Below are 15,200 nucleotides of genomic sequence, written 5' to 3' on the forward strand. Positions count from 1 at the left end.
GTATAATTGAGAGCACTGAGGGAGCTTTGTCTCTCCGTCTTCTGATTCAGAGGTGAAGACAAGAGCCCGCGGGGGCCCCCTGTCAGCGCGTTCGGGGCGCGCTCGTCTCCAACTTCAATAAAAACACACGGAACCAATTCCCCCACAAGGGCGCCTAGCCCGAAACGCCTTCTGCCAATAGAAGAGATTGGAGTTTGCGGCGGATCGCCTCGTGCACGACCCTGTGGTAGCGTCAGGCACCCCTCCTCTTCTAGAAGGGAAAAAAAAAATGACAAAGAAAGACATACCAAATACCAAATTGCCTTTTTCACACCTACCATTTCGCACATTGATTCCCCTTCCTCTAGCTCTGTGTTGACAAATGTCAAGAGTAGTCGAAGATAGGTGTGCTTTTCGGTGGGTAACCCAGCCTGCCAAGCAGACTGTACAACAGGACAACTTTACTCCTGTGAGAGAGTGAGAGAGACAGACAGGAAGAGAGAGAGAGAGAGAGAGAGAGAGAAACTGCACTGTTAGCATCAGACGCTTCAGAACCACGAGCGAAAAAAAATCTCACTCCCTGCAAGTACCTGTGGGAACAACTCCTCCACCACCTTTTAGTTTATGCACTTTTTTATTGTTGAAGTTTTCGTGTTTGTTTTTTGGAGAGGGGTGGCAGGATTTTTTTTTTTTGTCGTCATTGTTGTTGTTTATGTGTGCCTTGAGTTGCGTCTAGGGAAGTTGGTTTAGTTTGATTGTGAAGTTAGATGTAGATGAAGCGCCGCTCTCCCGATACTACGCCGACTGTCATCCTCGCAAGCTCTCGAAGAAGCCGTCAGTCACGCTGACACTGTGTTTTAATCATGGCTGTCCCACTTGCTGTGATGAAGGATAGAGCCAGGGTTCCATCCCTGGACAATTAGATTGCTTCACTGCTGGTGTCATACGGTGCCACTGTTTTTTTTTTTTAAAACTAATGTTTCCTCTCCTCTTGTTATTTCTGGAGCGCGTTTAGGGGAATAAAGTGATTGCGGGAGATGTTTAGGGCCGTACCGTTGACAGGTTTTACATTAAGGGAGAGGAGAAAAAAATGTGAGCGAAAATGTGAAAACCTCACATCTAATCTTCAGAAAGATTATAATTGACCTTAATTAAGGGGACTTTAATTCACTGTTGAAGATGTGAATGTCATGGTGTCGAGAAAAGCTTAATTAATGAGTGGTTTTACCTAATTGTAAATTAAAATCGGCTGAATAACTCGAAATATATTTAGACTGTATTAGCAAGGACATTAATCAGTTTTGCAAACTGGCAATTTTACTAGATTTACTGTCCTTGAGATTTTTACCAAAGATCCTTTCATTTAATGGCAACTTTATTGCCAACCTTCTTCAAGCTCTTAGCATTTGTTCTACTTTTTGGGTTTGTCTGAATGTGAAATACTCTACTTGATGTTCATTAGGTACCTGGCACAATGCAGTCTCTTATGGCTGTCCTTGTCATATCCATGTATCTAGTCTTCACCGTCCCTAAATGGTCTCCTCTGGAGGGCAGACCTCTTGTAGAAATTAATGTCTTCTGACAGTTTCAAATACATCAGCGCTCTTTGTCAAACAAACACAGAACCGAGGTCTAGAGAGCATCGAGAATAGCTTTTTGAAAGTTGTTATTGAAAGGTGTGTAGCTATAGGAAGGCTCCAGAGATGTTTAATCAGGATTATTACTATAGCAATAATGTAGCAATAATGCTGCCTTCTGTTAGCCCACCACCCACCACCCACCACCTTCTGGCAACAAGTAAAAACCTTGATGGACTTAATAAGAAAATCATATATACAGCTGTGAATGAGTCACAAATGCGTTACAGGTTTTATTTTAGGTGCTGCCCCTGAGCATCAATGATGTCACTCTCTGTAAAATTCACTCAGTTACGCTGGATGGAGCACTGTTCCTCACTCCCAGTCAAAGTAGTTCACAGCACTGCACACTTGATTCAGCTTGTCAGTTCATATTCAAGTGTTGGAGGAAAGCAGCCGCTACACCGTGCCGTGGCATAGCCCTCCAGGACTGATTTCGATGTCCTTACCTTCTCATTTGTTTATTGCATTGATGTGGAATGGCAGTCTTCATCAACCGCCACATTATTTCAAAGCATTGGATGCCAGCGATAGGTTTGTGTATATGTGGCATTGTAGACATGGTGTCCTGTCCTGGAATCTCTGCTGAGGGATGGTGACGGAGTCACTCAACAAGTCCAGACAGCCTCACTAAATGGAATTCACTGTAATATCCCTTGACTGAAACCAAATTTTGGTTTTCACACTACCGTTTAAGAGCGATGAAATTCTTTGGTGATATGTGGAGCTGTAGATGATTCCATTATAATCAAGCATCAAGAATGACCTTAGATTAAGAGATTCTGTCCAGAATGCCTGGTATTCGGAAAGTGGGGACCAAATCTCACTAATAAAATAGCTATATTAATAAGTGTACATATAAGAAATGACTATAAATAGATAAATACGGCTTATCGTTTGATAACATTGGTTATTTTGTAATGCCAAAAAAGTCCTGTAATACTTCTGAATGATTCTAATTTTTTTGAATGATTTTAGAAATACAGTGCATATTCCAATGCGTATTCTAGTGCCTATTCTATCTAAATGCAAAAGAAGTGTATGGACTGTTTTTGAGGGATCCATATAGCATGTGGTCAGGAGCAGGTCCTTAGCTGTGTTTCTATCTCCATGACGGAAGAGGAGTGCATTCCTAGCTGTTTGATGCCATGGATGCAATCTCAAAGGGCCTGATCCCTCTTGCCTTTTAATTCATTTGTCATGCTCCACAACAATCTGATTTGTCTCCTGATTGTGTCCTGCTCTGCATCTGATTGGTCGCCTTTGCCTCTTTCGAATCGCGGAAACTATGGCAACGAGCATCCGAGGCAAGCGGCAGTAGAGGATGCCTGTTTGAAACGCAGCCCCGCGCCGCATCTTATTTCTCCCTGTTTATTTATTATTATCTTCAATATCCATGTAGATGAGCTGGAATATAAATGGGGCTGCGGAAGCACGGCTGTAGCAGATGTCGGCGGCGCGTGTGGCTGCTCTGGGGTAATTGAGGGTCCAGGAGAGAGCTGGCGTCGGCTAAATTAAACTGGTGCTCCTGCCTGGACTCTCCGAGCTTCGGAAACAGCGGGTCCATGCCGGCAGGAGGCGCTGTTCCAAATTTACCTTCATCCATGCGAGGAGTGGGTGGGGAAGGCAGTATCGCTGTTGGAGATGTGGCACTAGAGCCACAGGATTACCAGTCCTCGTATCCCCCGCACAGAGCGAGGAAGAAGGATGGACGACTGCAGCGAGGAGCAGAATGGATGGCTCCAAAGTGCCACCAGATTCCCTGTGCTTTCTGCTTGAAGAGACGTCGCAGGTAGAGCGGAATATGGCAGGTGCCAGCTCTGTGCTGTCTGTGCCAGTCGGCCGATGATGTATTCTGTTCCAGCTCTTTGAAGGAGCTTTCCTTTCTTGCAGCTCCAGTGTCCAGTTGCAAAGGCCGCAGCTAATACACCAGTTGTCACTGTTAAAGCAGCATGTCGCAAAAGCAGTTTTAAGTCCCCCCAAAATGTAGCTAGCTATGTTTGATGTCTGAAGGTTGCTTCTCTAGCACTAATTTCCCTTGTATAGAAGGACAGGCAAAATTACTTAGGTTTCCTAAAGGATGTGTCGCTACTGTTTGTAGCTATTTTTCCTCGTTTATAGATGACGGAATGTCAGAAACTACCTAAGCAAGGCTTTTTGAGAGTCTCTAAAAGCTAGAGGCAGTGATGATTCTGGCACAATGAAAATTGGTAGTTAGTAGCCTCCATTAGGTGCTAGCTGCACTAGGTTGATAGCTCTAGTGCTCTAGTAAACGAAGAACCTTCACACACCAGACATGTCTTGGTTAATTGACTACATTCGTGGAAAGGGGACGATTGTATACCTTATATTTTTTGCCAAAATGTTGCCGAAGAATTCCTTTCTTTCTCCTTCTTGTTGCAATTGTACAGCCTACAGTTCCACGTTGGAAGAGTCAGGCCTCTTTTCAACTGTTGCTTCTCTTTTTATTGCTGACTTCTGAATCTCAGCCAAATAGTTCTTGTCACAGAAACTCCCGTGTGGGTTTGTTGAAGAGTGGGGTGGTGGAGTGTGTATGGTGGGAGCGGTTTAGAAGGGACATGCCGGCCTACGTTCTTTATTCCTTCGGCCTCCGTGACTTTTTTGCACTCACTGCCATTAGCTAATTACATACAGGTGTTTTCCTTTCTCGGAGCTTGTTTTTGTCTCCATCTCTTAGTAAATATGAGAGAAAATATATAAAGAAAGAGCAAAGGGAGAAAGGAAAAAAAGGGTGCAGAAGAACTGAGGTAAAAAAAAAAAAAGAAAAAGAAAAACTGGAAGAAGTGGCTGAATGTGCTGTGTGAAGCAAATTATCGCCCCACGTAGATTCATCACTTCTCCCCGCTGGATTATGGAAGGGCCTTTCTAATGAAGTTCGCCCCGTCAAAATGAAGGGACTAATTCTGATTTAGCTGAGGTAATGAACTTCCCCTCTCCTGGCGCGAGGGGCACCATGGGGCGGGCGAGGAAGACGAGCCTCAGCAGCATCAGGAGAGAGAGAGAGAGGGAGAGCGGGAGAGAGAGGCAGCACATTGTGAAGAGGCAGAGAGAGGGAGTATGTCTCACCGACAAAAAAGAAGAAGGAAAGAAGAAGAAAAAAACATTATGCAAAATGCCTGTCTGGTATTTGCTGAAATGTATTAAATTTCCAGAGCGGGGGCCTGTGTTATATAAAATTATGCTAATGCCCGGCGGCCCACTGTGACTGGCGGCTTGCTGCTCCCGAGCATGCGTGCCTGGCCGCAACATGGAGCGCGCTCAGTGGGACTCGCCTTTTCTATTAAAGCAAAACCTCCAGACACCTGATGATGAATTTGCTTCTGCCAAATGTTCCTCCCTTCCCTTCTTCCGTTCTCTTTTTCTCTTTTTTTGGGGAGGTAGAGTGGGTAAAGAGACCAGCATCTCTTTAAATGACTGGGGAGGGAGTACGCTGTTCTGCTCAGTGTGTAGTGTATTTTTTTTTTCTTTTTTTCTTTTTTGGGATTGGGGGGGGTGTCCCTCTGCAAGCAGGCTCAGGGAGTCAATTAAGGCGAGCACTGATAATTATAAGCCGGCTGAACACAGAGGCTGGCTAATTGTTGAGTGCTCCATGCCGCGAGCCAAGCTAAGGGGGCCTCTCTCTCTCTTGCTCATTCTGTCTCTCTCTTTTGCCACTCTTTGGCTCCTTTTGTGCACATGGACCAAGGACTAGAGGATCTTCACAGAAACCTGATGGAAAGCAAGGGAATGTCCCGGATGTGCCCGTAATTAACTTTAACTTGGCCCTTTACCTCTTTTTCGAGGATGAAAAGAGAGAACCTGCCTCGTTCTCTCTCCTCAAACAATCGTTCTTCTTTTTATAGGCCTACCTTCCCGGCCAGTGCACTTGTACTTGACCTTTTTTTTCTTTGGGCTAAAGTATAAGAACAGTTTGTCTCACAATGGGCACCAAAGCAGCTATCGCAAGCAGAGTGTGTGTGCGGGTAGAGTGGTTTTTTACACAATCCATCAATGCACTGCACACTGTTTGCCTCCCAGTGGACGGGCATTCCTGCCTTCAGCGTCTGCCCCCACCTATCATTAGACAGCCAGTCCGCCTCTCGGCCCCTGCGAGTGCTGCTCCGCGAACACCAGTAATTTTGCCTGCGTTAATTGGACGGACAAGCCCCGGAGTGTTTTTTTTTTTTTTTTTTTTTGAGTTTTGAGAAATTGTGGTAAATCAGCAGTGGTTACGTAGGACAGCGTTGCCATCTTCATATACCTCCAGAGCACATCAGTGTGTCTCCAAAGGTACAGCGCGTACCCGTGATTTCCCCTCTGAACCGTGTCTGCGTTTAGCAGCATGCTAATCGGGGTGCAGCATGCTGTGCGTTCACATTGATGCCCCATTATTTAGCTGACAGGGACTCTCTTGACAGACACAAAATGTACACATTAGCTCCTCATTGTTTCGGCGGTTCCCTTCCTCAAGAGCTTTTTTCTTCTTCCCTGCTTGAAGGAGAAGTAATACCCTGAACGACTGGAGTTTCTAGCATGTATGCAAATTACTTCTGTATGGTCTGCAAGGACCATGTTTTCCATTCTGCGTATAAGCATGATCAGTGTGCACTTGACCAATGCTTGACCTTCGAGAATAGCCACATGATACTGTAACGTAAAACTCACAAGTGATACTGTTATAAGTCTCCATCTCGAGGAAGCATGACGGTTCTAAAAGCCTTAACAATCCAGGTTCAGCGCTCTCTGGCAAGTACTGCGCAGTGCCTGCCATCTCCTGCTGATTCAAAAACACAGGCACCATGGCTAATGAAATGATGCAGAAACCTGGCCTTGCTTTTTCTCATAGTAAAGCTAATGAAGAAGATGAAGGCTACTCAAGCAACGATTAGTCTGCAGGGAGATGCTCATCTTAGGTATCCTCTAGCATTTTCATATCTGTAATGGGGGTGGAATCCAGAACTTTCCCATGTGAGGGGCTCCTCACTCCAGAGAGTATCTTCATTCTCTTTCATACACACGCTTACACACAAACACACGCATACAGGCTCTCCCAGGGAGGTGGAGTCGATTTGTTTGCATTTCTTATTCCCCGAGCTTTAATCACTCAGATTTTGGTCCATTATCCGTTAATAGATAGCTCCCACGACGTGCGGCAAGAAAGCAGACCCACCTACTGGTTACAGGTCTGTATCTAACTATAACAGCCTTCAGAGACCATCTTAATCAGTGGAAGCATGGAAGGAGTTTCACGTTTTAAAGTAGAAAAGCAATCGCACAGTCTCATCCATCAGCCAGGCAGCCCACTGACCATGTGACGCACGTGGCGTTCCTGCCAGTGTTCCAGACGCAGCTTAACTCTCGACCGAGACTGCATTACGCTGTCAGTGGGATTCTCCATTGAAAAAGCTGTATGTATTTATTGTGTATATTTAGCATTCCTGCGGCATGGAGATCAGTTTGCTTTCCATCCCAAAACTCTTTTCAGGTTGGTTTAGAGAAATAGGCAGAGTTTTAACGCAGCTCAGCAGGTCCCTTTAAAAGTCAGCGTCGGGAGACGTTCTCCAGCCCCCGGTGGCAGCTGTAAATCTGTGTATCAGATTTTTCTGTGGCTATGCCAAGAGCTAACACTGAGCTGCAAGTCGTGGTTGAAGTCCCAGCAGAATTGTTACCAGGCTGTTGTAGAGAGGGAGAAAAAGATGGATGCATGCAAAGGAGGCAGTTTTCAAGAAAAAGAACACTTCCTTCTGGACTTTACCTCAGCATTTGGCTAAATCAGTAATCCCTTCTTCTGGAACTGCCAAATACATCCTGGTTAACCACTTGAGACCTTTTATAAGAATTTCTGTTTGTTGCATACCTTTGTGTTTTGCATTCCATCCATTGCCATTTTTAAGCTAATATCAAATACTTGACATCCCTGGATTCAGCACAACCTCAGCTAATGTCACAGTAAGCATTCCTATACAACGGCGCGTTTCCTCAGTGCCTGTAGTCTACCAAAGATTGTGCACCAACTCCTACGAACACACTAGCAGTTCAGCTCTTGACCACAAATCACAGACCAAACTGATCCCTCATGTCCACACGAGAATTTTTCAGCTCAAAGATTAAGAGGAAAAGGTGCATCCTGTATTTTTACCATCAGGAGTATTCTTTTATTTCTCCACTTCCCTTTCCCTCCACATGGGAGAGAGATTAGGCACTGGCGTCAGAACGAGCTGCTGAATGCATAAAGCATGAGGGCGGGAGCGGCAAGCCCTGTGGATATGCAGATGGGCTTTCTGCTTTCTCTGGTGTCAGCGACACCCGACTGCAATAGGAGCAGCGCTGTCTCGTCCTTAAAGAGCAACAGTAGTGAAATTAGACAAAAATGTAACACTGTCTCGTGCTTTTTGTGTGTTATTTCACTCAGTCATGTGTTTTCACCAGTTAATCTTCAAAAACAAAGTAGTGGTAGTGTTGGATGTGAGTTACATGCCGTGACATCAGCTTAACATAGAGTCTCGACTTATGCTGAGTGCCAGATTTTTAGGTTTGTAATTAGGTAAATTAAATCAGTGGTCAGATTTGCCAGTTTTGATCTTCTGACGATTGTGACCAGCTAGCTAACTTAGGTAAAAGAAGTGTTCGGAGTCAAATTTTTAGCTACATAACATCTTCAGGAACATCACTACTGTTATTTTCACTGTCAGTTGTTGCTCTACACTGTTGGAAATAAAGTTTCTGTGCAGGTACATTTTACTTTCATCAAGGTACAAACAGTGTAAATGTTCCCTCAAAGGTACATCAGTGGTTTTAAGTTGGAGGTTGGGATAGTGTAGTGGTTAACTTCTATGCTGTAGACTGGGGTTCAATCCCCACCTGGGCAAACACCCTACACTATAACCAATAAGAGTCCTTGGGCAAGACTCCTAACACCACCTTGGCCTACTTGTGCAAAAATGATCAAGTCGCTCTGGATAAGAGCGTCAGCCAATTGCCGTGAATGTAAGTCCAATCGTGCACCAAAAATAAGATTTTCCAGGTGAAAAATACACACTTGTACCTTTTACATAATCTAATGTTTTAAAACAGAACAATATATTAAAAGCCTAGAGATGAGACGGGGTGTGTGGAGTCAGTAGAACTTAGAAAATATCATTTCAGTGGATTATGGTTCAATTATTTTCCCTGACTAAAGGTACTGAGATGTACCCTTGAGGGTACTGCCCCAGTGGCAGTTTCATACGTTCATTTCTGAGAGTGTAGATACAAAATCAGTGCTTTCAACACTTCTTCTGGCTGTATTTTGCCGTTTTAGGGTAAGCGATACTATTACCTAACAAGCACAGTATTAGCAAGAACAAGCTAAACTAAAAAAGGTGCTTTTTTTGTGTGGTTATAGTCCAGATCCGTTAAATCATACCGTTCAGGATACTCAGCAACTGCAGCACTAAACCCCTCCTCTGTTACAAATGTCGGTAAAGGCCTGCCTTAGATCTGATTGGTCAAGTTGTAAGCAACCTGGGGACTTTTGGACTCAAATCGTCTGGAGTTGTCCACAAGCTGTCCATTGTGTATAAAAATGAGATGCACAACACGTCCATTGCAAACAACTGGAGATAAACGTGTAAAATGTGAACGCGCTTTGCTTTCATCCTGTCGGTGATTGACCTGTCCATAGTTACCCCATAACACCCACCGTCCGTTAGCCTAGAACTCTAAGGGAGAGTGGAGAAAAGAAGTGTGTTACCACTGATCTTTAAAGCAATGCAGGCAGTTGCCACACAGTGTGGAAAGGAGAGCAAGAAGACAGAGAAGAGTGAAACAGTGAGAGAGAGGATAAGGGATGGAACCAAGGAAGAGAATATGACTCACAGGAATGTAGGGAGGGAAGAGGGGATGAGGAGTGGAAAGAGTTTTATGGGGGGGGAAAGCAAGAGCTGTGGGTGCCAGAAACCAGAAAGTCATTAGATTGGATTGAGTCTAAGGAGGCCTCGTGATAGGATCAGTTGAGTTGTGGCAGTTGAGAGGGACGTCCCGTTGTTGTTTTGGCAGCGAGTGACCCAGTCTGAGCAACTGAGGGATTTAGAGAAGTTAAAGAAGATGAGACAGCCATATGATTAATGCTCAGCATTTCTTATATCAAAGGGATCCAGCCGCTTGTAATATTAACTCTTATAATTTAGAGCTGCAATTGTTGTTTTGCTACCATGAATGTACACTGTTAGAAATAAAGGTGCGGTGCAGCTCCATGATTCATTCATCAAGGTACAGACAATGTAAACGTACCCTTAAAGGTACAACAGTGGTTTTAAGGTCCAATTGTGAACCTTTAAGAGGAATTTCCAGGTGAGAAGTATGTATTTGTACCTGTTCATGAACTAATGTTTTAAAACAGAACAATAAAATAAAAAGCCTGGAGGCGAGATGGGGTGTGTGGAGTCAGTACAACTTAGAAAATACAATTTCAGTGGATTGTGGTAGAATTATGATCCCTGACTAAAGGTTCTGAGATGTGCCCTTGAAGGTACCACCCCAGTGACAGTCTCAAGCCTTTATTTCTGAATCGATCACATAATCATTTAGATGTAATTGCATAAATATCTACCTAACTTATTAAGTGTTGAAGTATTTTTATGGTTGTTTTGATGTCAAAAATGACAGAAAAATTGCTAAACCTTAAAAAAATGCTTTTTCTTTTCTTGCAAAACAAAACATGCACAACGGAAACTTTTCATCAAATTCAAATCACAACAAAATGTCTCCTCCTCTACTCACGACAAAAGTTTACAGTCAGTTCTTATGACAGAATCCATGGTCTACTATGGTGAGACATAGTTGTGTGAAATCACAACGTGCTTTTGTCAGCACTGGAGACAACCGCAGCTTCGAAGGGTTAATAGTATAATAATAAGCCGAAGTTTCGTTTCTTTGTTGGAACAGTGCGCTGGCGGGAGAGAGCTGGTCTCCCTGCCTGAAACAAACCACGCTGTAATGAACTCCGTCCGACGACGGCGCGGAGATCGGCCGAACAGAAAAGACAGTTCCCTCATTTTGACACACATGGGAATGTGGTCACAGAAGCAAATCCTCTCACTGAACGAAATGAACGACTTCTTTAGGACTGGCTGTGCTGAAGTCTCCTGCTGTGGGATAGAAGCAACCACAGAGGCCTCGCTAAGATGACAGAATCTCTCTCATAAGCATCTGAGGCAGTCTGGTTTTAATATGCCTGAGTTTCAGAGGCCACCACACATGTTGCCAGATTTTTTTTTTTTTGACATGAAGTACGAGCTGAATTTTCCAGTGCGTGACTCATTACTGCATTGTTAGTTCTGCCGTTGTGGTCCTCGCTCCGTTTACGAAATTACTTTCTTTGTTTTCTTTGCGCATCCTGCGTTTTTCCCTGTTTTTTTCCTGTAAAGCTTTGCGACGACACTAACAGACGAAAGTGAATGTAACGGCACATATGGTTTAATTTGTCCTCTGAGTCGCGGAACAACAACTGGCCATAAAAGATGACATAAAAAGTTTGTATTAATCTGTGAAGCAGGTGCCTTAAACTGTGTAGGGGCCTTTCTGGAGTCTTTGTGGTAGTTTTGGAGCATTAAGGATGTTGTTGTGTTGTAGCTTTGCCAAGATCACTAGTTACAAATCACTAACAGAATTCATGATTCAAGTAGGTTTTATACACTAACAGACATTATATCTGTGTTCACATTGTAAAAAAAACTGTAATTACTGTAGTTCATTTGAAGCAGTTTGCACTTTGCGCTGTAAATTTACAGTACAGGTAAAACTCAACACTGGACATAAAAGGTAGATAGATAGATAGATAGATAGATAGATAGATAGATAGATAGATAGATAGGCAGGCAGGCAGGCAGGCAGGCAGGCAGACAGGCAGACAGACAGACAGACAGACAGACAGATAGATAGATAGATAGACACACAGACAGACAGATAGATAGATAGATAGATAGATAGATAGATAGATAGATAGATAGATAGATAGATAGATACATAGATAGATAGATAGACAGACAGACAGACAGACAGACAGACAGACAGACAGACAGACAGATAGATAGATAGATAGACACACAGACAGACAGATAGATAGATAGATAGATAGATAGATAGATAGATAGATAGATACATAGATAGATAGATAGACAGACAGACAGACAGACAGACAGACAGATAGACAGACAGACAGACAGACAGACAGACAGACAGATAGATAGATAGATAGATAGATAGATAGATAGACACACAGACAGACAGATAGACAGACAGACAGACAGACAGATAGATAGATAGATAGATAGATAGATAGATAGATAGATAGATAGATAGACACACAGACAGATAGACAGACAGATAGATAGATAGATAGATAGATAGATAGATAGATAGATAGATAGACAGACAGACAGATAGATAGATAGATAGATAGATAGATAGATAGATAGATAGATAGATAGATAGATAGATAGATAGATAGACACACAGACAGACAGATAGACAGACAGACAGATAGATAGATAGATAGATAGATAGATAGATAGATAGATAGATAGATAGACAGACAGACAGATAGATACTTTATTGATCCCGAGGGAAATTTAGCAGTGTGCTAAAACAGATCAGCATATCATTAATTAACACGTCAGTGTTGAGATTAGTCACATTGCGCTGCAGGACATGTTGCTGTTGCAGTGTTATGTTGATTCACTATTTTAAAACTTATAACCATGTGACCCAGTGCACTTTGGGTATTCCTTGTGAACTTGGTTACATCAGCTATGTTCTGAAAGGTAGGTGGGCTGCATTTGTAGACCACTACATCATCAAAGGCTGCTCCAATCAAAAGGCCCAATACATTATCGTACACCACTGCTGCGAAATGGTGCGCTCCAAATGAGCGTGGTATATAGTGATTCGGGCTCCGTTTCAGATTTACTGTGTGTGTATGTTGTGAGTGTGTATTTGTGTGTTTAAGCTGGTTCAGGTGTCTGTGCTAACAGGCTCACTCACTCCACTCAATGCTAAACGCCCATCTGTCCCGGACCCTTTTTTTTCGGGAGCTGGGCCGCTCAGGTGGCTTTTCTTGCCAGCGCTATATCGCGGTCCGTCCTGCTAAGCACTCCTCTGGGTCCTTTGGTGGGCCGCAGCTGGTTCCTGGGGGTCCGTGCCGGTGCGACTACCCGATCTGGCCCCATATGGCAGGCGCTGGACCATGGAGTGAAAGAGAGAGAGGGGATGGGTCATGGATGACTTCACTTACCTTATCATTCTGATTGTAAAAGCAGCTCACACTTTGAACCCTGAATGTTTATATACATATATACATGTCCATTCTCTTAGAATTCAGTTTACATTACATAGATATGACTATGTTATCACATATTTAGTTACATGTAATTACATAATTATATAGTTACTTAATGAGTTACAGGCCCAAATCTGCACTTACGACTTTTACTGGACTGTTTCTGGTTTCTGGTGACGAGACGAAGCAAAACAACACATTATAATTGTACTTATCATGTGGTTGGTGATGCATTCAGTCTTTTTTTGTGTGTGTAACTCATTAAAATCTGCCTCCAGAGTAGCTGGTGAGCATGCATGTCTATGTAGCTCATAGTAAAATGGACCATCAGGTGAAGTTGGAACTTTCTGTGCGCTACCATGTTTTCTATTACTATATAAAATAATATAGCTGTGTTTTTCAGCTAAAAAAGTGAGACATTTACATTGTAGAGGCAGTGAAACAGTAACAAGAGTAATGCCTACAGTAGCCCTCAGCTTCAGCTACTTTCCAGTGAATTGACTCTCTAGAAATGATGGGTTAGGTCACGGCCACGGCCGCCATTTGCAAACCCGGTCGATATCCCTGTCTTGAGCCATCCGCTGGCCATTAAGAGCCGCTGCAGACCGCCCTGGCCTGTGAGGGTATGGCTAGAGTTCATGCAGGGTAATGGCAGTGGGGAATGTTCTTGGTTTATTCTTGAAAGCAGGGAAATATGGAGAAAGTATGGAGAAGAGAACAATGGGGCTATTAACTCGGCAAAGATTAGTTGGCAGTTTGTGTGATGAAAGTGCATATTTTAGATTTTCCTGCTGGGCTCTCCTACAGTAAGAAACAGATCCTGATAGCATCCTTTTATGAGATTGTTTTTTCCCTCCTGTACAATTTCATATATATATATATATGTGTGTGTGTGTATATATATATATATGTGTGTGTGTGTGTGTGTGTATATATATATATATATATATATATATATATATATATATATATATAGCTTTCTGTAGAACATTTGCAGAGTACAATATATTTACAGACACAGAAACACAGAAGCCTCAACAACTAATATCTACAGTTTATTTACTTTATTACAGCTTCTGTTCTTTTCAGGAGAGTTGCTCAAAGAAATCTGCAGGGATATTTTTCCATACCTCCAAAGTTCAGTCTTAGAAATCGGTTGCATTTTCTGCTTCTCGTTGTCCAAATAATCCCGTTTGCAAACTTAATCAAAACAATAATCCATAAACAGTACAGTACTCCACATCTCAATGTCCAGTTCTAATGTTTAATGTTAATGTAATACTGCAAACATTCCCCTTTTTGTCAATTTTTCCTTTCAGATCTATAACGTTGATTTGTCTTCTCACAGTGGAAGGGTTGGATATTATGTATATACATGTACAAACATATCACTGTTGTTGGATTGAAACCTCATATCTCCAAAATAGTAACTTTACAGCACAAGGAAAAAACATACTCTACTTTTAATGTAAGTCAGTGGAACCAGACTTTTTTCCAGTTAAATGGGTTGCTTCTTTTGGTCCATTCATCTTGAAATTTACACACAATGTAAAGGACAGTAGGCATTTTCAAAATATATCAAAAAATGAAAAACAAACATGGAGAAAAACGAGGTTTTTGGTCCAACAGTAGCGATATATATGTATGTATAGGTATACATACATACGTAAAACATACACGTCCAAGTTTACGGTTAGGCACAGATGTAATAGAATCTTCCACGCTCACCTTCACTGAACTTCAGTTCACCTGCGTTTAATAGATATTTGAATGTTACTTAAAGATGTACTGAACTTCAACGCATCTACCGTGGATCATCCGAATGAAGTCTGACCCCCTTTTACTCTCATTTGTTAAGAGCATATAAGGAGAAACAAGACAAGACGAGGTTTGATGTAACTGTCTTTGCTGCTAGTGTCCAAATTTGCTGTTGTTCATGCGGTCATAATGGCAGTAGGTGACCCGTGGTCACTGCAGTGTTGTGTAACACCAGAATGGTGTAAGACATGGTATTTGTGGTGCACTGCTACACCATTTTATGTGAGATATGCAGAAAAATGTTTCTGAGCCGTGCCTGCCTCTCTTCCCGCCAGGCGCAGCCCAGGCAATTAGGACCCCTGCCGGCCGTCCAATTTGTGCCTGACGGGAACTGATCACACATTATATTACTTTCTTTTAAACTCAGAAAGTCAGAAGCCTGCACTCGTGCCACTGCTTTAATCACAGTGGAATAAAAAAGTAATTACAGTTTTTCTGGCGCTTAACAA

At 42.7% G+C, this 15,200-nt stretch overlaps 1 protein-coding gene across 12 annotated transcripts in view; it reads left to right on the plus strand.

The window, feature by feature from the left end:
- The window catches only part of LOC108436881 (zinc finger protein 521), a 198,844-nt gene that overhangs the window by 131,852 nt on the left and 51,792 nt on the right, over positions 1–15,200 (plus strand). The window lies entirely within an intron of this gene.

Source organism: Pygocentrus nattereri, chromosome 2 (assembly GCF_015220715.1).
Source record: "Pygocentrus nattereri isolate fPygNat1 chromosome 2, fPygNat1.pri, whole genome shotgun sequence".
Taxonomy (NCBI): Eukaryota; Metazoa; Chordata; class Actinopteri; order Characiformes; family Serrasalmidae; genus Pygocentrus; species Pygocentrus nattereri.